The following is a 26,463-nucleotide window of genomic DNA, read 5'->3' on the forward strand; positions in this document are numbered from 1 at the left end:
CCCTCGACCCGGCACCAGGCCTGCCTGGCGGCGCCGGGAGCACCGGGGGCGACCGGGGAGACCCCGCAGAGTCCCCCGCGGGGCGGCTTCCCGGACGCCCCACCCACCGTTTCCGGGCGAAGCCCTCCACCGGGCCGGCCCCAGGCCCCCAGCGCAAGGGCGCCCCGCGCCCGCCGGCCCCCTCCCTGCCCCGCGGGATCGCGGCCGGCCCGGCCCCTGCCCACCCCCAGCCGGCCGGGCGCGCCGCACTGGGCATGCTCCGTAGCCCGGGCAGGTTGGGGCTGCGAGGCGACGGCTCGGGATCCGGAGCCGGGAGGCGAGGACGTAGAGGGAGACTCGGGGGCTGAGCCAGGAGAAAGCGGCCGGCCGCTAGGGGCGGCGGGGCCCGGGGCCGGGGCGCGCCGAGCCGGCGGACGGGCGCAGCAGGCCGGCACGGCCCGGCGGCTTGGCCGGGGGCGCCCGCTGAGACCCGGGCCCCTCATGGAGGTGAGGACCGCTCCGGGGAGGCAGGGGCAGGGGCGGGGGCGGGGCGGGCGAGGGGCGGGCTCGCCGGCCGGCGCGGTCCGGGGTGGAGGGGCTGGTGACGCGGGGAGCAGCTAGTGAGCCGCACCGCACACAGGAGCTCACACACACACGCGCGCACACTCGCGCGCGCACCCACTGGGTCTCCAGGCGGCGGCCGCGGCCGCATCTCCGGCAGCAGCTCCGGGCAAAGTGACAGGTAGGAGAAGGCTTTCCGAGTCCCGCCCGAGGATGCTCCCGCCCGCCTGGGCCCGCGGGGCTTGTTTGTTCCCGGCGGGTGCGTCCCGGACGCGCGCGCGCGCACCCAGATGCCCTGCCCCGGAGCCGGTGCGGTGCCGGCCGCCCGGCGCGCGCGAGAGCTGGGGGTCCGCGCGGCCGCCCCTCCCTCTGCAGTCATCGCCTGCTGGGTTTCCTTAGACTCTATCCAGACATTCGCTGCTTCTGGCTGGAAATAGCTCGGCTCGACGTGTATATGATTATTTCGGTTGGAAATAGTTGGCACGGTGCAACGCATGTAAATGTGTATGCGTGTGGCTTGCCTTACCTCTTCTGGGGAAATAATAGGTATGACTGACCATTTCCACTTAAAACAGCACTGATAGGGCGGCACTCCTTGGGGGCAGTGTTCCAGCTTCCTAAGATAATACAAAAGATGGAGACTAAAAGTGTCTTCAGAATTTTAAAGTTGCCTTTTTCTTAACTGATTAGACCCTACGTAGTACTGTTCTCCCTGTGGACTTTGTAGGCAGTTCTGTTACGGAAGTATGAAAATACTGAATCCTTCAGTTTCCCAGTGTGTTTCAGTGCAACTTTATCTAGAATCATAAAACTGTCATTTTTTCTTTTTGGAGAAAAATGCAAATGCACATTATAGTTTCATAAATGTGCATGTGTTTGAGAGATGTCTGACTTTTTCTCTAAAACTTTTGAGGTGATTCTACTTCTTGTTCTAAAGCACATGTTTGAAATTTAATTTTGGCCAAAACATCCATGAAAGATCCATGGATTTTTACAGAAAATGTGATACAAGGTGGCCTGTAAATTAAGTTATGGGTGTGTAGAGATAATCTAATAATTCTGTTTAATTATATTTAAATAATTATTTCGTTGGCAATAATGCCATTCAGACTTTAGCTGTATAATATCTAATACAGAGATAAAGTTTCCCCTTTAAAGAGAAATCAGATTCATAAACTGACCAGTAGAAGCAACTGGTGACTTTACCTGGGCAGTTAACAAAGTGTCTGAGGAACCATGTTCTTCATAAAAAGTCATATTTTATCTGTATGTGTGTGTAAAATCTTAACTTTATCCATCTAGTTTTTTCGAGACTCTTTTCGAGACTCATATATATTCAAAAATATATGCTTGAAACAAGAACCGAATATTTTGTTTGCTTTAAACTTCAGTGGCCTAAGTTATTGAAATCAGGTAGAAGAACAAAAATTTATCTGGGCAGGGCCATGTGATTTAATCTGCCTTATCCGTGTTATGTAATCTAAAATGTTGTGTTTTGATAGGACAGTCTTGCATATTTTTCAGCTAGTGTTTTAATCTATTATGTTATCTTCCTTTTGACGTTTAAAAAATGATGCCATCTTGGGAGAACACCTATTTTCATAAAAATTCACTTTTTAAAGAGAATAACATTTGTTTTTGAATTGGCATTTTTATGGACATGAGACTTGCTGCTGTAAGTGGTAACCCTTTGCATGAAATGTATTGTAACATATGTGAAGGTACCTCATATTCGATTATGAATTACATTTTCCTCTAATTGCATTATTACTCAACCATTCCAACTTAGTTTTGATTTAGCTTTGATGATATCACTACCTAGCTCTGAATTAATCAGTGAAAATGCTATTCTACAAGTAACTGTCAAAACAAAATTTCCAAGACTCTATTTGATCACTGGGTATACATGAATATGTGTCAGGATAATGCTACCTTTATTTTGCAAATGCACACCCACACAGAGAGCTTTGTTCTAAAATACTCTTTTGCAAGTTTTATATTGGTGTGCCTGAACAATGTGATTGATGTTAAACTACTTCTGTGCCCTGGAATCTTAAGAAGCTGTGTTTTTGCCTTATGAGATGGTGAAACAGGAAAGTTTAAAAAATATTCAGGGTTACCAGAATGATTTTGCAGAAATGGATTTTTAAATCTGTATCACCTCTTTGAAATGTTTCATCCCCCAAGTGGGGATTTAGCCAGTGTCGCGGCCCTCCTGTTTTGTCTTTCTTAAAGAGCAAATCCAACACCTTTAGATTAGTGCGTACCGCTGATTTTAGCAACGTGGGACAGTTACATTTGGCAATCCAAATGAATATGGTATTTTCTTAGGATACTACCAAAATCCACTTTGGGGTTTGATTTATTAAGAATTGATACAATGACTGAGGCTTGACTAATATTCAGCTCTAACCCACCTTGCAAGTTAAAATTGAGGTAAAATTGAGCTTTAGCACTGATATTTTCCTTGAACCCATCACATGGCATGCCAATTTGTGAAAAGATGTGATCAATAAGCCTGTTTCTGGGTTTAGCATCTGCATTTTCTTCCCCAAACTTTCAGGTGTAGCTGGCAAGCTTAAATTATCAAATTCATTCATTCTATTAATTATATCCGTGGACTTAAAAAAATATATACATTAGTAATTAGGTGCCAAGGTTGTTTTTTGCTTTAAAAACCTTATGTTGTGAAGAAAATTTATCTTTGTGGTCACAGTTCTTATGTAATATAGTCACAGGAAAGAAAGGTTATGTATTTTGCATATTCTCCACAAATGTCTTTAACAGTAAGCTCAAGTATTTAAGCTTATTGAGCAGATCATGACTCAATTTTCTTTGTTTTTGACCAGTTGTAAAGTACGGATGAAACAACATGTTTATTAGCACGAAGGGCACAGGTTTTTAATAAGCTGTCGTCTATCACAGTGAGTCCTGTAAAACCAAGAACTTGTGTGTTTGATATGCAGAATGAGGTCAAGGACTAGTGGAGATGCTTTAATGATCACAGTTGGTATTTCATGTCCAGACTGAAGTTTCTAAAATGGTTGCTTTTCCCCTTATAATGTGAACTTGTGGGCCTTTTTAGTGTCTGTCAGAAAGACTTACCTACCTATGAGAAAATCAATACCTGTCTTCATCGTCAAGTCTCTGTGGCTTTACTGTCTGTGAGGATACTGTCCAATTCTCAGTACTGTCCACGCTGCATTTTTCTATTTCTCTGTACTATTCAGGAACTATAATCGCCCTGTGTGCGATTATATTATATTTATTATATTATATTTCATTATATTATATTTATATAATATAATATATATTATATTATATTATTATTATATTTTTATTATTATATTATATTTCATTCCTTAATATTTATTTTTCTGTTTCATAGTTTCTCTTTGATCAAGCCTTCTCCTTGAAAGTAGAACTACTTCCTCAAGGTGTAATATTACTTATCTAGTTGTGCCTGAGGATTGGAATATTTCCTGCCATATCAATAAACAAGGATGCCACAGTCCTCAGTGATTCCAGCTTCCAGGGCACTCAGGAAGAAGAATCCCTGTGATCAGTAGCCATTAGGCTGCAGTCACTCCCAATAGGGGAGCCCTGAGGAACTCAGGATGTGGAAAATACAGGATATTGGCCCCAGAAAGCCGAGACGCATATGAAAGGAATGATTTCAGTAAGCCCAGACTTATTTCTGAAGTAGACAATTGCTAAATTCCTTAACCTGAGATATCTGGTTTTCTTTCAGCTCAGTTCAGTTGCTCAGTCTTGTTTGACTCTTTACAACCCCATGGATTGCAGCATGCCAGGCTTCCTGTCCTTTACCAACTCCCGGAATTTACTCAGACTCATGTCCATTGAGTTGGTGATGCCACCCAATCATCTCATCCTCTGCCATCCCCTTCTCCTCCTGCCTTCAGTCTTTCTCAGCATCAGGATCTTTTCCAATGAGTCAGTTCTTCACATCAGGTGGCCAAAGTATTGGAGTTTCAGCTTCAACATCAGTCCTTCCAATGAATATTTGGACTGATTTCCTGTAGGATGGACTGGTTGGATCTCCTTGCAGTCCAAGGCACTCTCAAGAGTCTTCTCCAACACCACAGTTCAAAAGCATCAATTCTTCGGCGCTCAGCTTTCTTTATAGTCCAACTCTCACATCCATACATGACTACTGGAAAAACCGTAGCTTCAACTAGATGGGCGTTAGTTGGCAAAGTAATGTCTCTGCTTTTTAATATGCTGTCTATGTTGGTCATGGCTTTTCTTCCAAGGAATTGACAAAAACACTTAAGATGCTGCTGTATCCCTGGCTGAAGGGATAAATAAAAATTCCCACTGTATAAAAGAACTCTCAACTTTTAGGTTCTGATTGTTTTTTAAGTCAACACGTCTTATGTCAACTAAAAATTGAACAACTTGAGAGTTGCGAGTTAAGTTATATTTGGGGCAAAATGACGACCGTAGGACGGGAGGCAGCACCTCAGATACTCTGAGAGCCTGCTCCAAAGTGGCAGTGAGGGAAGGTCATTATATAAGGTTTTGGTGAAGGGGGTGTTCAATACCATGAGGCACTCATTTTATAAAAAGTTTTTTTTGCTAGTCATGAGGATCTGATGTCACCATGAAGGGATTTAGTGAATCTCTAGAAACGAGGAAATTCAAGGATTGAGATCATAAAATCTGTTCCTAAGACCATCCTAAAGACCTATGTCACAGATTTCCTGGAGCACAGAGTGCCTTACTCCACCCTGAACTCCTCAGAGGCTGTAGAATGTCAGTAGCTATAGCAGCACAGGGGTCAATCTCCCTAGAGGCAGATGGCAAATCCCTTTATTGTTCAGTCCTTGGCAATACTCTTGGCAAGTGCCAATTTGAGTTGACACTTAGAATGATACAGATTTTGGCACATTCAGAGGCTGGGCTTCTATAGTTCTTCAGATATATAAATGGGTTTACTTCACCCCACGGAGAAGGTGAGCTGGGTGAAAATGCATCACTAAGTAGATGAGTGAGGAGTTTGAAGCCTGTTTGTAAAAATCACCCCATTTTGATCAGTTGAACAACGACGTCCCTCTCCCCCTGCCCACCCCCCTAAATCCCACTTTCCAAAACTCTGGTTAGAAGCTCATCTCTTTGGATACTTTTGTGATGCTGAAGGTGTAAATCAAGTTCACAGAGTGGATGAAAGCAGTCTTGAGACTTTTTATGTATCAGCTGGGAGATTCTTATATTCCAGAGGATGAAGGGCCAGTAGAGGTTTTATTTTCTCTGTGTGAACTCCCATCTATTTTTTCTTTCCTTTTCTTTTTGGAATCAAAGTAGATGAAAGGGACATCAATCAGAAGATGATTTTCTCTGCACACCCCTTTGCCTACTGCCTGGAAAACCTGAGAAGGTTGTGTACCATGTGACTGTAAGATAGTGTTATCTTATCCCCTTGAGTCTCCTTCAGGGCCTGGATCCTTTGAAATTTCACCTCTGGCCACCGAGCCACCCTGGGGGCATGCAGATCACTGCTTTATGATACATTGCCCTTCTTAAAGGTTCTTCTCCTCCTGAACAATTAGAGGAGGTTGTCGGCTCCCTGATGTGAACGAAGTAGCCATTTGCTCAAAACAGGAGGAAGACAGTCATTCAGGAAACTTAATTGTGAGCAGCTCGTCTGGAGAGAGCAGGTCACAGGCCGGTGGAGTCACACTTGGCATCTTGCTGTCTCTCCCAGGACTGGAGCTCTTCATTGCAGGACACCCTGTGGTGGATGAGCTTGCAAATACATCTTTATTTTCACTTTCTTCCAGTTGACAGTTAAGGCAGCTATTGGAGCCTTCGATGAGTCTTGGCATTTAATGGATTGAAAAGGAAGCACATACTATGTGAGCCTTTAAAATATTTTTTGATAAGTATGTGTGTGCTAAGTCACTTCAGTCATGTCTAACTCCTTGAGACCCCATGGACTGTAGCCCTCCAGGCTCCTGTGTCCATGGGATTCTCCAGACAAGAATACTGGAGTGTGTTGCCATGCCCTCCTCCAGGGAATCTTCCCCACCCAGGGATTGAACCTGCATCTTTTATGTCTCCTGCATTGGCAGGCAAGTTCTTTAGCACTAGCACCACCTGGGAAGCCCTTTGATAAATATACTTACATATAATTGTTTTCCTTTGTACTTCATTTACTTTCAACAGTGTGAAGTTTCTGTGACTTTGAAGTGTTGGAATCAGGTGGGCCTGCGCTCAGATCCAGACTATGTATGACATGTGTGAACTCTGTGACACTTAGCGTTCACTCTGAGCCTCCGTGGCCACGTCTGTAAATGAGGAGAATCGCTTATAGGGCAAAAATACGTGGCTGTGCAGCTTGGATGATGTTGGGTGTTGTGTTACTGCTCCTTTTGCTGCAACAGCTCTTGGTGCTTTTTCTGTTAACACTGCTAGTATTCCTCCTCACTCCTGCATTCTCCTCCTCCCCTGAGGCAAATGCCAGTGACTTATCCATGCAAAGCAGGCTGTGCTAGTTCGTGTAAAACTTCTGGTAAGGGACACTCATCCTGCCCCGTCTGCTAGTGAGGAAGTTCGGGTCACCTTTTAGGGCCACTGTGTGAATGCCAAGTCTTCCTCTGGGTCTACCTAATCCCGCCACTGCAGTTGGACAGAGGGGCCTCACAGTAACTCAGCCCTACCCTCCTTGACGTTCTGTGACCTGTGGGCTTTGAAATAGAACTCTGTGAGCAGTACGCGACCCCCAGGGCATCTGCATCTCCCAGCCAGGCTTTGAAGAAAGACTGTGAAGCCAGTGAGGCCTGGGAGGAGCGAGGCATCCACCACGATAATCTGGAGATCTGTGGGGTTTTAGGGGGACTGTGTGACTTCTGCTTCCCCATGGGCTTCAGAGTCAGGAACACTGATGGCAACAGTAACAAAACCACAGATGTTGATTGAACATTAAAAATGTGCCGCTTAAAAAAAATAAAATTCTTTATTGAATTTGTTACAATATTGTTTCTGTTTTGTTTTCTTGGCCTTTTGGCTGCCAGGCAGGTGCACTCTTACTTAGCTCCCTAACCAGGGATCAAGCCCGCATGCCCTGCATTAGAAGGCGAAGTGTTGATTGCTGGATCGATAGGGAAGTCCCCAAAAATGCCACTTAATTTAACCCTCCCCACAGCTTTTTATGGAAGCTCCTAAAAGTATCTGTTTTACATGTGGGGAAAGTGAAGCTGAGAGTTATTTACTTCAGGAAGTTAGAGATGGGAAGTCAAACCCAGGCAGACTGACACCAGAACTCAAACTTCTAACTGCTGTGCTGTGTTACCTGCCATGCAAGTACATGTGGCTGAAAGGTTTGCTACAATAACAAATTTTGTGAACACTATTTTACGGGACCAGGTTGAGGTATGACAGAGAAGCTTCTGGCAACCCTGCTGTGACTGTGACCGTGGAATTGAAATAGGAAGTTGATATATGGGCTGGAAATCTGAGAGGGATGTTACCAAATGCTGCTGTAGGGTAGCCTAAAAGTTAATTTAGTTTTCTGAAGGACCGGCTTTTCCTGGGTGAGGTTCCTCAGGTTTCAAGCAGATATGACCCACTCTGATTCCTCTGAGGGCTAGGTGAGCATCACGGGGCTGCCCGGGGCAAGCTTATGCTCTTAGACGGTGGTGGTGGGGTGCACATGTGTCAGGAGCTCTGCCCTGGCCTTCCCTGATTTCTGCCAGGCAGGTATGGGGCTCATGGTTGCCAGCACCTCTCTGTTTTCAGGGGAAGCATGAAATCCAGATTTCTTTTAAGCTCGAAATATAATTACAAAACCTTTAGAAATAATTAAAGTAAAAATGAACATGTCAGCTTGTTGGGTGGCCAAACAAAACTAGAAATTAAACCACCATATGATCCAGGGAAAACCACTAGACCATTCAGGTATAAAAGTGAAAATGAAAGTGAAATCGCTCGGTCATGTCCGATTCTTTGTGACCCCATGGATGGTAGCCTACCAGGCTCCTCTGTCCATGGGATTTTCCAGGCAATAGTACTGGAGTGGATTGCCATTTCCTTCTCCAGGGGATCTTCCTAACCCAGGGATCGAACCCTGGTCTCCCACGTTGTAGACAGACGCTTTACTGTCTGAGCCACCAGGGAAGCCATTCAGGTATGACCTAAATCAAATCCCTTACAATTATACAGGGGAAGTGAAAAATAGATTCAAGGGATTAGATCTGATAGAGTGCCTGAAGAACTGTGGATGGAGGTTCGTGACAGTGTACAGGAGGCGGTGATCAAGACCATCCTCAAGAAAAAGAAATGCAAAAAGGCAAAATGGCTGTCTGAGCTCCCGCTTCCAGCCTTTTGTCAGCCCTGTGAACTAGAGTCTTTATTAAGTGAGCATGGTTCCTTCTTTATTTGTGCTTTTTCCCTGTGATTGAATTTCTTACAAAGGTGGTTATAGCCATTTATTTCTAGTGGACATTCGTTTTGGATTCTGAATTTCTTCCGTGTTTTTCCCCTTGCTCATTTTTCTAAGATGTTAGCAAGTCTTCAGGGTTGTGGGAGGCAGGACATGGCTTTCTCTCCTACTTCATGGGACTCCTTGAAAATAAGAACCATTTAGTGCAGAAGTGGGGACTTCATCCATGGGGACATGGAGGTCTCTTGCCTGCATCACTGATCTGAACTCTAACCAGTCACAAATGTGTCTGCCTGCAATGGCACCCCACTCCAGTACTCTTGCCTGGAAAATCCCATGGACGGACGAGCCTGGTGGGCTGCAGTCCATGGGGTCCGAAGAGTCGGACACGACTGAGCGACTTCACTTTCACTTTTCACTTTCATGCATTGGAGAAGGAAATGGCAACCCACTCCAGTGTTCTTGCCTGGAGAATCCCAGGGACAGGGGAGCCTGGTGGGCTGCTGTCTATGGGGTCGCACAGAGTCGGACATGACTGAAGTGACTTGGCAGCAGCAGCAGCTGCTGGGTGGTGTTGGGTTTGTCCTGGATGCGCAGAATGAAGACCTGTTTCTGCACGTCACAGAATTTCAACATGCAATCTACGTAATAGCTCTCATCTTCCTTTTGGGTCTTAAAGGAGGAATTCCATTGGATCGGATGAGAAGGAAGTTCTTTGAACTAGGACATCTGCTAATGCGCCATCACTGGATCAATCACTAAAGCCCCTCTTAGAATTTCTTTTAATTTTTGGTTTTCATTGGCTTTTAAAATGATGGATGTGATACATTAACATGTTCCAGTTGAAGTGATATTGCAGAAAGGAAATGCAGAAACAAAATATAAAATACCCTCTCCCACCTATACACATACCCAGATATAACTATTGGCAGCAGCTTAGAGCATCTCTCTCCTCTCCTTTTTCTGTGCATATATATATATATATATGTGCATATATAAGTATATACTGCTACTGCTAAGTCACTTCAGTCATGTCCGACTCTGTGCGACCCCATAGACGGCAGCCCACCAGGCTCCCCCGTCCCTGGGATTCTCCAGACAAGAACACTGGAGTGGGTTGCTATTTCCTTCTCCAATGCATGAAAGTGAAAAGTGAAAGTGAAGTCTCTCAGTCGTGTCCCCGACCCTCAGCGACCACATGGACTGCAGCCTTCCAGGCTCGTCCGTCCATGGGATTTTCCAGGCAAGAGTACTGGAGTGAGGTGCCATTGCCTTCTCCATATAAGTACATACACATGCTTTTAAACTGGATCATGATGTGTAAGTTTTTCTACAACTTGCTTACTTGCCACTTAAGTGTTCATTGTGGTGATCGTTTCATATCAGTATACTAGTTTTATTTTTTCTTTCTAACATTACGTAAACTCTGGTAGTACCATCAATGAATTATGAAGTACCATGTTTTATTTAACCATTCTCCTGTTCTCACTGTTGCAAACTGAAAAAGTGAAGATCTTTGTGCCTGTGTCTTCATGCATGTGTGCTAGAATTTCTTGTCGGTTGTTGCTGTTGAGTCACTAAGTATTTGGCCCAAAGGGTATGCATGTTTACATTTTGAGAGTGCACTGTTGCATTGCCTTCAAGGAAGGTCCCCATGGAATTTCTATCTTGTGTGCCCTCACATTATGACTATGGTCTCTAACTAAAGCAATATCATTTCATTGCTTTAGTAGTTCAGTAGACCTCAGTTATATACAGTATACCAGGAAAGGACTTTAGAAGTAGTCTATGTCCTTAAACTTGTTGAAAATATAATAATCAGAAAAGAATTTACCAATTCATAGGTCAATTTAAGGACTTCTCTGGTGGCTCACTGGTGCAGTATCTGTCTTCCAGTGCAGGAGATGCAGGTTTAATCCCTGGATCAAGAAGGTCCCCTCGAGAAGGGAAATGGCAGTCTATTCCAGCATTCTTGCCTAGGAAATCCTTGGACAGAGAAGCCCAGTGGGCTACAGTCCATGGGATCACAAAAGAGATACGATTTAGGGACTTCAACAATTGGTGGCTCAGCGGTAAAGAATCTGCCTTCAGTACAGGAGACATGGGTTCAATTCCTGGGTTGGGAATATCCTCTGGAGAAGGAAATGGCAATTCACTACAGTATTCTTGCCTGTTTAGTGACTAAACGACAGCAACAAGCAGCCAATTTAAAAACTTGTTAGTAAAGAGAAAGTTTGCGTAGAATCTGAGTTGAAAATCTATGTTCTGATCAATTTGATTGGCTGTAAAACTTTAGATTCTTCAGATCCAGGACCTATCATAAACACCCTTGAATGTACAGTCAAAAAAGTGAGATACTGCACAGCCAGCAAAGATTGACATTGACTTGGGAAAATGGAATTAGTTTCATTGCTAAAAATTCTATCCAGGTGTATTTATATCTTTAGACTTTCAAATACTTAATTATTTAAGAATATTTTTTACCTTTTGCTTTCTAATTCTAGAATTACAAGATTCAGAGATAAATTATTTTATTGAGTTTTATTATTTAATAGATACCTGAACTTAATTTCCATGGTATTTGGGAATAATATATAGACAGAGGACCATATAAGTTAAAAGCTACACTGCATTTTTATTTAGAGAGAGATTGGGAAAAATACAGAAAATCTAGGTCACTGATTCTCAAGTTTTTTGAGAAGTTTTAACTTCAGTAATTATAGTTGTTTTCAATGCTATGAAGTGAATTATCTGTTGATATTTAGAATTTTATGACATCCCTTAAAAGATTGGCATCATCCTCAAGTATCATATTATCAAGGTAAGTAAATCTTGATGTAGATAAATAGCAGGAAATGAAATTATTGGTTTTTTTTTTTTTGTCTGTTTCTCTAGATACCCATTTTTAAGAAAAATTCTGGTGAGGTTGGCAATGACATTGGGATTCTGATTGCATGCTTTCTGCATGTTTATTTTTATAGCATGCAATGAATTGTAGAAACATGGTAGGATTCAATTATATTTCCTTGGCATTAAAACCTTGGGTGTTCAGGAAAGTCTGTACTAGATTTTGCTTCTGGAAACGTTACAGCATTTTAAGTTCACAGACGGTTTCCTTTAATAGTACCTGTGGCAGTCACAGTGGAGGGCCCCTCCTGGCCCCTCTTTAACCTTGTGTCATCGGGGCCTGCTGGGGAACAGATGGAACGTGTGGACTGGGTCCTTTGAGGAAGGCTTCGTAAGGGTATGGGAGGCCCATGCCTTTAGAAGGTGTGGGCAGGTGTAGGGAACACAGCCACACCAGAGTGAGAGCCACAGAGGGACTTAGCACTGTGGGGAGCTTGCCTGCTCCAAGTGAAGGGCAAGAGGGACTGTTCTCCAGGAGCTGCGTCCTGCGGTAGAGGACCTGTCATGTCCCTGCAGGGAGAAGGCCGGGGAATAAATGCCTGCATCACTCTCCTCCTGCCCTCGGACCTCCGGCTGGAGCCTTCCATCAGCCGGCTGGCTGGTGCAGATGGACCCCAAAGGGCAAGAGGGGAGAGACGGGTGACAAGGAAGGCCAGTGGTCTGGGCAGGCAGACTGCACCTTCTACACACCTGCTCATCTGGAGGTTCCACCAGGTTGGAAGGCCCGTGGTCTGGCTTTGTGGCCAAAGAAAAGAAAATCAGCCACAATGACTAGATGTAAATAGAAGTCAGGAATGTTCTGAAACGTCACATGGCAGATACCACTAAGATACACGGTGGGCCTTAGAGTAACAGTTAAAAATAGCATTTTTTTTTTTTTAAAGTTCATTTGGAATGGCTTGTGTTTCTTGGGAAATGAGCACAATGGGAAACTTTATGTGTTTATCTGAAAAGTGTCTGAAAAGTGTAGGCTATAGGCAGGAGACACAGAAGGGATTCATGAAGTCCACAAATAACATGGAGTTGGATACCTAAGATGTAATTCCTTTGCTTTTAATATTTTATGAAAATATTTTATCTAAAAATGTCAGGTACCTGGGGAAAAAGACAAGAAGGAAATTAAGGTTATTAACAGTAATTTTCCTTCAAAGAAGTCAACTTAACTGAATCATTAGCATCACCGAGGAGCAACGAACAAGCTGTATTTTCCCATTTGTTCAGCGTGGCTGTAAGACTCTGAGACTTCAGGCTCATTTGTTCCCTCGTTTTCTTGGAACTGTTGTTTGAAAAGGTGAAGATGGCTCTGGGCTGTGTTAGTTTGTGTATTTGTCCTCAATGAACAAGCAGTGAATTGATTAGAATCGTAAAATCCGAGTGCTAGAAGGAATGTCAGGTTCACTTCTGCTTCCCTCCACGTGTGATGGTGTGAGAAACCAAGTCAGTAGCTTTCAGCAGCTGCTGGTTTGCAAATTCCCCGCTTGGTGACTCTGCGGAAGGCACATCCCTTCTCTCTGGAGAAGCTGCACTAGATGAGTTTCTCTTTGCTTTACCCTGTAGACTCCTCAAGTCCCGATTTCCAGGCCTTGCTTGGCCATGTATTAGAGGCAGGTCTTCTTGATCATCTCTCCAACCATCCCCTGCCCTTAAAATGGTCTTCTCTGGAGCTCTCTGCATTGCTCTCGACTCTTATCACTGTACAGACTCTTTCTGTATGCGATAACTCATCCATTTTTACTTTTTCTTTTTTACAACCAGTTATTCACTATGCTATGCTATGCTAAGTCACTTCAGTCGTGTCCGACTCTGTGCGACCCCATAGACGGCAGCCCACCAGGCTCCCCCGTCCCTGGGATTCTCCAGGCAAGAACACTGGAGTGGGTTGCCATGTCCTTCTCCAATGCATGAAAGTGAAAAGTGAAATGGAAGTCGCTCAGTTGTGTCCAACTCTTAGCGACCCCATGGATTGCAGCCTAACAGGCTCCTCCGTCCATGGGATTTTCCAGGCAAGAGTACTGGAGTGGGGTGCCATTGCCTTCTCCGAGTTATTCACTAATGACTCCCATATCCCTGACTTCTTGTCTGAGCTCCACTTATATCCCATTGTCTGCTGGAGATCTTGATGTTGAAGTCTTGTGGCTGCTTTCACATCACTGTGCCCCAAACAGAAGTCCTCAACTTCACTCCAGACTTACACCTCATCTCAAGTTCTGAATCTTTGTGAGACCAGCAGGTGCCAGTCATTTGAGATGATCATTTCTGCCCACTCCTCCTTTCCTATTGACACCGCCTAAGTTTATATCCTGAGTGTTCATGCCTAGTTGTTCCAATAACCCTTTAATCAGGTTCCCTATTGCCCTATCTCTTATTCATTCAATCTTTCATGTTTTCTATTAGCTATTGAATGAGTATCACATACTGTTACAGCGTCTGGAGGAGGGCATGGCAGCCCACTCCAGTGTTCTTGCCTGGAGAATCCCCGTGAACAGAGGAGTCTGGTGGGCTACAGTCCATAGGGTCACATAGTCGGTCACCACTGAAGCAACTTAGCATGCACGCACGCACTGCAACAGTGCATGAGTTGCAGCTCCTGCCCTCCAGGGTTTGCAGTTCACTGGAAGAGAGTCAAATAAATAGCTACTTTATAAGTTTACATTTTTGCCCCTTTACTCCACTCCCTGTACTCAGCTAAAGTCATTCGCACACAGTAAATCTTATTATAGGATTACTTTTAAAATGCTTTAACAGTACTCTGTTGCTTTCAGGACTTAACTTTATTTCCCTAATTTGCCAAACACAAGCCATCCATAGCTAAACCTCTGCAGTGAAATTTAAGACTTTTATTTGGGTCAATAGTACTGAGCTAGATGAAGATCCTAAGAACGTGAAGTCTTTGGCCGTGGTGTTTGTGCTCACGTTACAGTTAAACCCCTTCCTTCAACTGGTGAATTCTACAGGCCTTTACACACCTCACAAGGCTGCCATCTCTTCTGCAAAGCGTTCCTTGATTTCAGCTCTAGGTCCAGGGCCCCGTCCTCAGTCCTCCCGTTGAATGGTTTGCACATTTTAGCCACAGCAAGACTTTCTTGAGGAAGGGAAGAATCTTGTGTATTAGAAACTAAATCAGAGACTCTTCAGTGAATGAATAACAAAATGCTATTATTGCAAAGTCTGCAGATTGGACAGGGTTAGGAAAGCCATCTGATGAATAAGCAGAAGAGGTGCCACATTTAATAAATTGAAGTTTTCTGCAGACTTATTACAGAAGGTAAGCACATTCCATTATTGTTTACACTGGTTGCTGAGAAATAGGACAACAATTCATTTGGAAAGATGATCAGTAACTTGAAAAGTCTACATCCGTGATTTCTGCTAACAGATTTGGATATTTTAATTTCTTGGTATACTAGAACCAGAGGAGACATTTCTCTGAAGATAGTTTATCACTTACTCCTGATGGGTATAAACTATAGTTTGTTCATTTTATGTTCATTTTATAGTTGGTTCAAGTTATGCTTATAGTGTGTTAGACCATGAATCAGAAAAGTTTCCTTATTTCAAACTTTGCTGGAAATTTTGAGGAAAAAAACATTTATTTAATCAAATTATTTTTATAAAGTGGGACTCTTGGTAATCTTAAATGCTTTGTATTTATTGTAGCACTTTATTATCCAAATGACGTGTGAATGTATTAGTGCCAAAGAGAGAAAGCCAGAGAGCATTACTTAATTGAAGGAAAATATCCTGCTGAATCTTGTTTTTAGGAGAGCGTCTTCCAAAGTTCCCAAATCAGGAGGGAACTTTTTATTCAGGACATTGGGGTTTTTTTTGGTTTGTTTTTTTTCTGTATTTTAAAAAGAAATTTGGCGGCACTGTGTGGCATACGGGATGTGAGTTCCCCGATCAGGGGTCACGCCTGCACCCCCTGCACTGGCAGGACAGAGTCTTAAGCACTGCACTGCCACGAGGCCTCAGGACTGCAGCTGGGGTCTGACCAGAGCGTGACTTGGACACTTTCCCCTTCCTGAGGAGGAGAGTCACCCCCACTCCCCAAGCTGGTGGTGTCAGTAGTATTTGTGAGGTTTCTTCTCCACAATTGACATCTTTTTATGATTTAGCAAATCTGGCTTCCTTTGTGTTGAAAAGTGCTGGCTAAGCATGTTAATCATTGTGTGTGTGTGTTAGTTGCCCAGTCGTGTCTGACTCTCTGCAACCGCATAGACCACAGCCCACCAGGCCCCTCTGTCCATGGCATTCTCCAGGGAAGAACACTGGAGTGGGCTGCCACTTCCTTCTCCAAAAGGAACTGTAGAAATAAAGAAAGTGAAGTTGCTCAGTTGTGTCCAACTCTTTGCGACCCCATGGACTGTAGCCTATTAGGCTCCCCCATCCATGGAATTTTCCATGCAAGAGTGCTGGAGTGAGTTGCCATTTCCTTCTCCAATGTTAATCATTAGATATATGATTATTCAAATTTACATGAACAACAACACTTAGAAGGATGGTAGTTTAGCGATTGCAGCTGCTGGGAGAAATTTTCACAGTAGCTGTTTGGAAGTACAGATAGTATTTCCTTTTATTTAGAGTCTTTTTGGACCTGTGAGGCCCTCCGAGAACCTTAAGTCTGGCCTCATTCTGTCCATTTTTCATTCCCTTTGAAACAATTTCAAAGTAACTGGGTAAAGTTCCTCTCTTATCTGTCACAAGAAACACACCAGAAATTTCTTGTGCAGCTACCAGAGGAAAAGAAAGAAATTTAAAAGCTCAGATGATTTGGGTATTAATACCTACCCTGAAAGTTAGTGACTCTGCTTGAACCAAATTCTGCTGTACCATTCTGTCACATGTTAGTTTTTATTTTCTCAGCTTGAATTTGTAAACGCAACAGACCAACAGGTTTTACATCAAGAGTGACAAGCAGAAGGAACCCACTCCTCAATCAGAGCAGTAAATGTATTTTTAAAACCTCTGAAAATGTTCTACTTTTTCCCCAAACCAAACCTCTCCCAGCACTCTTAAAAAGCTTAAAATTGAAATATATTTATACCAATTAGTGATACCAAGGGAACATTTCGTGCAAAAATGGACACAATAAAGGACAGAAATGGTATGGACCTAACAGAAGCAGAAGATATTAAGAAGAGGTGACAAGAATACACAAAAGAACTATTCAAAAAAGATCTTCATGACCCAGATAACCATGATGGTGTGATCACTTGCCTAGAGCCAGACATCCTGGAAGGTGAAGTCAAGTGGGCCTTAGGAAGCATCACTATGAACAAAGCTAGTGGAGGTGATGGAATTCCACTTGAGCTATTTCAAATCCTAACAGATGATGCTGTGAAAGTGCTGTACTCAGTATGCCAGCAAATTTGGAAAACTCAGCAGTGGCCACAGGACTGTAAAAGGTCAGTCTTCATTTCAATCCCGAAGAAAGGCTATGCCAAAGAATGTTCAAACTACCACACAATTGCACTCATCTCACATGCTAGCAAAGTAATGCTCGAAATTCTCCAACCGAGGCTTCAACAGTACGTGAACCACGAACTTCCAGATATTCAAGCTGGATTTAGAAAAGGCAGAGGAACCAGAGATCAAATTACCAACATCTGTTGGATGATCGAAAAAGAAGAATCTTTATTGACTATGCCAAAGCCCTTGACTGTGTGGATCACAACAAACTGTGGAAAATTCTTCAAGAGATGGGAATACCAGACCACCTGACCTGCCTCCTGAAAAATCTATATGCAGGTCAAGAAACAACAGTTAAAACTAGACATGGAACAACAGGCTGGTTCCAAAACGGGCAAGGAGTACTTCAAGGCTGTATATTGTCACCCTGCTTATTTAACTTATATGCAGAGTATATCGTGTGAAATTCCAGGCTGGATGAAGCACAAGCTGAAATCAAAATTGCCAGGAGAAATATCAAAACCTCAGATATGCAGATGATTCTACACTTATGGCAGAAAGCAAAGAAGAACTAAAGAGCCTCTTGATGAAAGTGAAAGAGGAGAGTGAAAAAGTTGGCTTAAAGCTCGACATTCAAAAAACTAGGATCATGGCATCTGGTCCCATCAATTCATGGAAAATAGATGGGGAAACAATGGAAACAGTGACAGACTTTATTTTTCTGGGCTTCAAAATCACTGCAGATGGTGACTGCAGCCATGAAATGAAAAGATTCTTGTTTCTTGGAAGAAAAGGTATGACCAACCTAGACAGCATATTGAAAAGCAGAGACATTACTTTGCCAACAAAGATCTGTCTAGTTAAAGCTGTGGTTTTTTCGAGTCGTCATATATGGATATGAGAGTTGGAGTGTAAAGAAAGCTGAGCGCCAAAGAATTGATGCTTTTGAACTGTGGTGTTGGAGAGGACTCTTGTGAGTCCCTTGGACTGCAAGGAGATCTAACCAGTCCATCCTAAAGGAGATCAGTCCTGAATATTCATTGGAAGAACTGGTGCTGAAGTTGAAACTCCAATACTTTGGCCACCTGATGTGAAGAACTGATTCAGTGGAAAAGACCCTGATGCTGGGAAAGATTGAAGGCAGGAGAACATGGGGATAACAGAGGATGAGATGGTTGGATGGCATCACCAACTCGATTGACCTGAGTTTGAACAAGCTCCAGGAGGTGGTGATGGACAGAGAGGCCTGGCATGCTGCAGTCCATAGGGTCGCAAAGAGTTGGACATAACTGAACGACTGAACTGATCGTTATATATTTTGATGTTATAATGTATACCTGAGTTTTATCTAGTATTTGCATGCAAGTCTGAAATATTCTGATACTAAAAGGCTTTAGTAAAACTATACTCCCTTGTCCAGTCTACACTCCTGTTACCCCACCCCAATCCCAGTAGAAACCATTTCTAACTTTTATGCTGTTTTTTTGGAGAAGGAAATGGCAACCCACTCCAGTGTTCTTGCCTGGAGAATCCCAGGGACGGCGAAACCTGGTGGGCTGCCATCTATGGGGTCGCACAGAGTCAGACACGACTGAAGCGACATAGCAGCAGCAGCAGCATGCTGTTTTTACTAGTAGTTATTGACATTTTTATAGGATTGTAGTGCTCTTTTTTCATCTACTTTAAAGATTTTCTAAACACCTTGTGTTATAGGAGTTAAGGTGTGTCATCATACACACACACACACACACACACACACACACACACACAACTTCATTTTCCTTCTTCATCCCCTCCATATAAGGCTCTCCCAGCTTTGTCGGAGAGGGCAAGGCATAAATTCCCTGGAAGGTATACCTCACTGCTAAATAGGTTTCTGGTCTAGAATATCTCAAGAGAAATTCCTGAAAGCATGCAAGGAACACAAGTGCTAGTAAGTCAGTGCTTCCTACTCACATGGAAGGTGTAAGACCATCAGAAAGGAAGCCACACGCGCGCACACACACACGCGCACACACACACACATGAAAGTCAGAGACTGCAGGCTCTCTGGCTATGCTGTGGACTGGGATACGTGAAAGTCACACAATAAGGACATAGTTCTTTGGTGTTTATGAGTCTTGACTGGAAGGCTCTGTGATGTTTTAGAATTTTGTGATTCCCCAAGACACATAAAGACCAGGCCTCACACTCAATGTCCTTTGGGCTTAGGTGGTATGCCCTGGACTGATTCCTGCAACCGTATTTCATTTTCTCAGTGATTTCACAGGGTGGGTACCATTCCTACCGCTCCATGCTTGGAAAACTATTTATTCACGGTCACACGTTGATTGGCGTTCAGACAGCCTTGGGTCAGCCCAGGTCTGTGTGACACCTGTGTGCGTCACAGGCATCAGTGAGGTGTCCCGTGCGTCAGTGGGGTGCATGGGACACAGCTGTCTCTCCCTGCTTCCTGATGGAGCTGATTATTTTGGTTCAGGGTAGCAGTATGCTTACTTAAATGTACTGCCCTCCTTGGCTTCCCCTGCAGACGGAATGGCTCGCCTGGTTCAGACCAGTGAGGGATAGGCTTCTTCCTTCTGGCTCTTTCTTTGCCTTCCTGGGCACCTGTAGCCTCTGCCTTGTGGTTTTGACCATGAGAGCCGTACACTGAGGCTGGCAGGACAGGGAATGGAGATGCCCGGCTTCTGGATGCCTTGAGTGGCTTTACCAGCCTTGATCAAACTTCCTTGTGAATTTCTTGTTACCTGAGAAAAATAAGTGACTCTGGTTAAGTCACTCTGATGGCTGTTACAGGTTAAACTGTGTCCCTCCAGAATTCATAGGTTGAAGCCTCACCCCTTGGTACCTCAAAATGTGACTGTATTTGGAGATAAGGCCTTTAAAGAGATAAATAAGGTTAAAATGAAGCTGTTAGACCTAATCCAATCTGACTGTGTCCTTATAAGAAGAGACATCAGGACACAGGAGAGAAGGCAGGGGTAAGTGCCTGCCTGGAGAGTCAAGGCCTTGTGAGGACTCAGCAAGGAGGTGGCTGCCTTCACGCCAAGGAACGTTCCGAGAAAACAACTCTCAATCTTGGACTTCCAGCCTTCAGAACTGTTAAAAAATAAATTTCTGTTGTTTAAGGCACCTAGTCTGATATTTTGTTGTTATGGCAGCCCTAGCAAATGAATATAGTCGGGTTTGTTTTACATGAAGCTGAAAGCAGTCCCACTGATACAGAAACCAAAACAAATAAAAGTATGACAGACCCAAATCATATAAATGATTCAAATTACCCCACTGTTTCTTTCTTTATGAACGCTGTCTCCATAGCACTCATGACACTGTGCTCTGTTTACTTGTTTAACTTCCAGTGCCCAGCCTTACAACACCCCCCCACAACGCCCTGCACAGCTTCCTTAGACTGAGGTTGCCTCCCCCCGCCCTCCACCACCCCGCACAGCTTCCTTAGACTGGGGTTGCTCCCCACCCCGTCACCCCGCACAGCTTCCTCAGGCTGAGGTTGCCTCTTTCTGTTTGCTTATTCACCTAGCACAATATATAGCACATATTCTGTTAAATAAGTTATTTACAGAAATGACCTTGATAATATTTAGGAAAACAGAACTGTCAAATTAAAATAGTGATAAAAAACACATCTGTTCTTTTTATCATTTCAAAATAGTAATTTTGGTATTGGAACATGTATTCCTAATTTCAAAAGGTGATTTTTGTCTTGATTTGGCTGAGTTAACAGGGTCTTTGCTTTCCCTGATCTTTCATAAGTCAGTTAGTTTATAGGAAGGGGTGAGATAAATCATATCTGTTTCCTTTAGTCTATCTGTCTGTCTGTCTGTCCACCTAGCCATGTATTTTTCCTGTGTGAATTTCATCCTTCTTTAAGATGTTTTAGGGTTGAACTATATCATGCTAAATCTTCCATAGGTAGGAACTTGAATCACTGTCTAATTTATAATTTGATAAGTAATGTGTACTAATTGAATTTCTCTGCTATCAATCTCAGTCCTGCGGTAAGTTTTTTTAAACCAAACAGAAGTGCTTTGCTGCTTCTTTCCTGACTTTTAACTTCTAACTTAAGCTTTCAGGGATCTAGGAAGTGTTTTGGTCCCCCCCGTGAGGTGCTGGGTGCTTCTCTAACGCTCCTCTGTGGGGAGTAAATTGTGGGAGCTCTCAGTGCAGCATGTTATTTTGCTGGACTTGGTGCTTTTAAAACAGGATACAGTGCTCCTTTCTTAAATCATGCATACATTTGGTCATTTAGGTATGTTTTGTTTAAAATACTCTGCCCAGACCTGACATAACTAGAGCATAGAATGGGTTCAAGGTAATATTATGTAGTCACTCCTTCATTTCTGTGCATGAAATTTCAGTGACCACATGAATTCACTTGAATTTATTTGAATAAACTAAGTTTCAGCCCTTTGGCATTTTCAAGTGATCATAAATTATTCTCAATTTAAGAATCAGATTTGTGGAGTAGCTAACGCACAATAGGCTCTTAAGTGTCTCCTAAAATGAGTGTGTAAGATGGGGACATTGACCACATACTGTTTTTCTACTTCTCTTTCTTACTTCATGGTTTTGTATGTCCTATTTTGGATTTGTATGCATTCTGCTATTGCTAAAATTGGTAGCTAAGCAATGAATTTTTTAACATTAATTATCAAGTTTTGTCTTACTCTTAAATTTCATGTGGTTTGTAAGGCGGCCCTGTGGGCATCTGTTTACCTTGCTGACACCCACTTTCCTGGGTTGAAACTATATTGACCTTGACTATAACCTTGACTATAGAGAATTTAGGAGAGTTGCCCAGACTCTGAAAACATGAAGCCCAGTGTGACTGTAAATGCCTGTTTCTGTGACATCCTCAATTATGTAATAAAAATAATCCAGAAATTTGTCAAGGTACTTGACCATTTAATATAGGAATTGGCCTTATACAATACAGACTTACCATGAGAAAACAAGAAAGAGTTCCTTTTTTGAAGAATCTTTCACCAAACTGAAGTCTGGGCTTACAGTCTTGAGACTGTGACTCTCTGGTCATTATAACCACGGTATCTGTAGGAATGTCTCTTTCTTCTTTGAACAAAATGATATGTTTAAATTATTTTTGGAGGAATCTGATAAATTGTGTCCATCTCATAACTCATCTTATAGTGTGAGATGTGATGTGAATTAAATTATCATTGAAATTTCTACCCTGTCTGCTTTACTCAATTAGCCATAAGACTTAGAGTCAAGCAAAACTAACATGACAGAAGAAAAAGTGATTATCTGAAGCTCATTTTGTCTAGATTGAAAAGAATGTATTTTATAGTTGAGGATCCCACACAAAAAATAGCTTCCTAGACTTGCTCTCATGTGTAGATTGCATTAGTCCATTGGGAAGGAAACCAGCGTTTTTCACGTGCTTAGTAAAGGTCAGCATTCCACCAGGTGCTCCTGGGGGGCATAACTCCGCTGGGAGACAGCTTACCAGAATGGTTTTGAGTGTGTATTGTGGGGTCCTCGCTTTGTCACGGACTAGCTGGGCAAGTTGCTGACCTCCTCTTCCTCACTGTCCTTTTTTCTTCAATCCTGTGAGAGAGGTGATGCTATACCCTTCTACAGATGAGGAAACTGAGGCCAATTTTAGTAATTTGTTCAGGGCTACACAACTAGCCCTGAAGTTGTAGTGCTTGAATCTGGAGCCAGACCCTGCCCAGTCTCCTACCTTCTCTCCTCTTCTGCAAGGCACCAACCCCCTCCCACTCCCGCCCCGAAGCTGTATCTGGGTGGCTGATGAGTTAATGGCTTTGAACAAGTAGGCTGGTTGCTTTTGTGTTGAATGAGCTCAGATTCAGGCACTAGTTTTGTGAAAAAGGCTCACAAAAAGAAATTGGGAGCAATGCCTTGTCATTTTCTTAGCTGATTAAGTGACCTTGAACAAGCCATTTGTCTTCTGTTTCCATATCTCTTGTACCATTCTTTCAAATTTGCCCTGTTACCATCATGAAATGTTAGTCTTTGTCTCTAGTAATACCCTCTTGATGAAAGGGAAAGAGGAGAGTGAAAAAGTTGGCTTGAAAACTAAGATCATGGCATCCGGTCCCATCACTTCATGGCAAATAGATGAGGAAACAGTGGAAACAGTGACAGACTTTATCTTCTTGGGCTCCAAAATCAGATGGTGACTGCAGCCATGAAATGAAAAGATGCTTGCTTCTTGAAAGAACAGTTATGATCAACCTAGACAGCATATTAAAACGCAGAGACATTACTTTGCCAACAAAGGTCCATCTAGTCAAAGCTATGGTTTTTCGAGTAGTCATGTATGGATGTGAGAGTTGGACTCTAAAGAAAGCTGAGTGCCGGAGAATTGATGCTTTTGAACTGTGGTGTTGGAGATGACTCTTGAGAGTCCCTTGGACAGCAAGGAGATCCGACCAGTCCATCCTAAAGGAAATCAGTCCTGAATATTCATTGAAAGAACTGGCTCATTGGAAAAGACCCTGATGCTGGGAGGGATTGGGGGCAGGAGAAGAAGGGAATGACAGAGGATGAGATGGCTGGATGGCATCACCGACTCAATGGGCATGAGTTTGAGTAAACTCTGGGAGTTGGCGATGGACAGGGAGGCCTGGCATGCTGCAGTCCATGGGGTCGCAAAGAGTCGGACACGACTGAACGACTGGACTGAACTGAACTGAATACCCCCTTGAGTTGAAGTCTGTTTGTCTTATATTAATATAACCAGTACAGCTGTTTTATGTTTACTGTTTGTGTGCATGGTATAACCTATTTGTGTGTTTCTTTTTTTTTTTTTTCCTAAAGACTTTTTGGGGACTATCTTTAAAAGTCTTTATTGAATCTGTTATAATACCTCTTCTGTTTTATATTTTGGTGTTTTGGTCCCCAGACGTGTGGGATCTTAGCTTTCCCTTTGTTTCTATTAATATTTGAAGTGTGTTTCTTTCCATAGAGCAGGTATTTGATGTATAGTTGATTCTAGCTTTATTATTATTTTATCCATTCTGACAATCTTTGACATTTGAATGGAATGTTTAGTCCATCTGCGTTTAAAGCCTTTGTTAACATGGTTATATTCTTGAGTTAAAGTCTTAAGACTTTAAGATATTTACGTTTTGAAATTCTTTATAGTCTTTTCTTTCTGGTTTAACTTTACAAAAAATAACGTATAATAGGTGGGATACTTATTAGTAAAACTGGTTTGTTAAAATTTCCTGCTTATAGTAAGACACAAACAAAAATAGCTTTATTCTTCTTTCGGAAATTTTGGAAAAACTAATTTTGAAATGTTAGAAAATGTAGTACAGTTAAGTAAAACTTCCATTTTCTGGTCCAGTTTATAGTTTCTCCCATTTCCCTCCCTCTGGCCTGACACCTAGCTTAGTGATGGTCATCAGCAAGGAGGAAAGGTCATTTCTCCTCTCTGCAGTTTCTTCTTCCCACTGTTTCTGGCTCCTTCAGAGTTGGCAAGGGCAGAGAAAGGGCGAAGGCTGTTGCAATGAACCGGTACTGTTGTTTCAATGGCCAGATTTCTGTAGGGCCCACCGACGCCATGCCGTTTTGGATGTGGGTGGTGCAGCACCTGGGTGACCATGTGTGCCCTGGCTCCTGTCCCCCAGTGGTGTCACTGGAGTTTCTCTGGGTGCCTGCACAGGCAGCCCGCTTGGGTTGCGCCCTCTCAGGCTCACTCAAAGCGTGTTACCCTCAGTGGGATTCCTGTGATCCACAGGAAAGCTCTCAGGCCACCGCCGTCAGACTCAGCTCTGCTTTGGCCAAGGTGCCCTTGCCTTGCTCTGCCATTGCAGGCGGCACCTGCTGGGCTCGAGGGCTCCATCCTCACACGTGCACCGCTGAACTGGCTGTGAACTTCTGCAACGAGCTAGGCTCCCAGCCAGGGAACAGAGTATTAGCCTTCCTCACTGCAGAGAGTCCCAAGATATGAAGATGGTTTGGGGCACTTGATCTGAGCTGGTAGAGAGGGAAGAGAAGGGACCCACCTTCTGCTCCTGAGAAGTCTCTTTGAAGAAGTGCATTCTGTGATGCAAGTTCTCACACATAAACTCGGGTTGCGGCGGGGGCGGGGGGGGGGTGACTTCTGGAAAGGTTTGTTCATGTAGCAAGTCCTGTCATCATGTGACGGAAACTCATCACCTGTTGCCTTTAGCATTGAGACTTTAGCTGAAAATTTTAAACAGCAGACTTTCCATCCCATTTCTGTTGAAAAGAATTTAGAAATCATTGGCTTACCTGGCAAGATGCACAGAGAAGTGTTCAGTTATGTTTGGAATTTGGGAACTACCACAGTCTATAACCTTCTTCCTTCCCAGTAGTGAGAAACACTAGGTACAAAATAAATGCTTAATAAGTCAACGCATGGTTTCAGGGTGTTGGTCTTTCGGGAAGGTAAGGGTGACCAGTATAAGAGGAATGAGGTTCTAAGCTGTGATACTCTTTACTGATTTAACAATTAGGCCTTTCAGTGGAAGAAAAAAATTCAAAACTATTGTAAGCTCAGTCAAACTAGTTGGTCAGGTTGGCTAAGATAGCTGAAACCTGAAACTGGGTTGACAGGCTTCTCTGGAAATCTCTAAACCATGCAGTTCATATATGTATATGTATTTATCCATATATATAAAATAATGTATGTAAGTATGCTGCTTCAGTTGTGTCCGACTCTGTGTGACCCCAGAGATGGCAGCCCACCAGGCTCCCCCGTCCCTGGGATTCTCCAGGCAAGAACACTGGAGTGGGTTGCCATTTCCTTCTCCAGTGCAGGAAAGTGAAAAGTGAAAGTGAAGTCGCGCAGTCGTGTCCGACTCTTTGCGACCCCATGGACCGCTGCTATTTTCCCTACCCTCACCCCAACCCACCCCTTCCTCCCCCCGTCCTCTTCCCAAATTAATTTGCCCCGAGCTTAGCCTGAAGACACATGATTGTTCTTTGGGTTTCAATTTAACAATGAACCTGATGCTGGGGAAGGGCACAGGGGCCCACTGGCGCAAACCCGGAGAGGCTCGCATAGGCGCCTCCGCATCCACTATCCACCCGGAAGGGTGGCCCCGGCTGCAGACGGGAGCTCCGCCGCCCCTCCCCGTGGACTGAGGTAAGGAGGACCCGGCGGCTCCGGCTAGTGGCCTCTTAAGACACTGCAGCACGTGTGGGCTTGTTTCTCTTCCAGTTGCTTTTGC

The 26,463-nt window shown here is 43.6% G+C and overlaps 1 protein-coding gene across 5 annotated transcripts in view; it reads left to right on the forward strand.

Moving 5' to 3' along the window:
* The first annotated feature begins 403 nt into the window (after positions 1 to 403).
* Positions 404 to 26,463, forward strand: part of PLCB4 (phospholipase C beta 4) — a 482,736-nt gene continuing 456,676 nt past the window's right edge. For 3 of the 5 annotated variants that reach the window (XM_061435583.1, XM_061435586.1, XM_061435590.1), the window contains exon 1: positions 635 to 721. The gene's annotated coding sequence lies outside the window, so the exon portion shown is untranslated. Of the gene's footprint in view, positions 487 to 634; positions 722 to 26,463 lie in introns of those variants that run through there. The other 2 variants (XM_061435584.1, XM_061435591.1) reach the window with 1 other exon arrangement.

Source organism: Bos javanicus, chromosome 13 (genome assembly GCF_032452875.1).
Source record: "Bos javanicus breed banteng chromosome 13, ARS-OSU_banteng_1.0, whole genome shotgun sequence".
Lineage (NCBI taxonomy): Eukaryota > Metazoa > Chordata > Mammalia > Artiodactyla > Bovidae > Bos > Bos javanicus.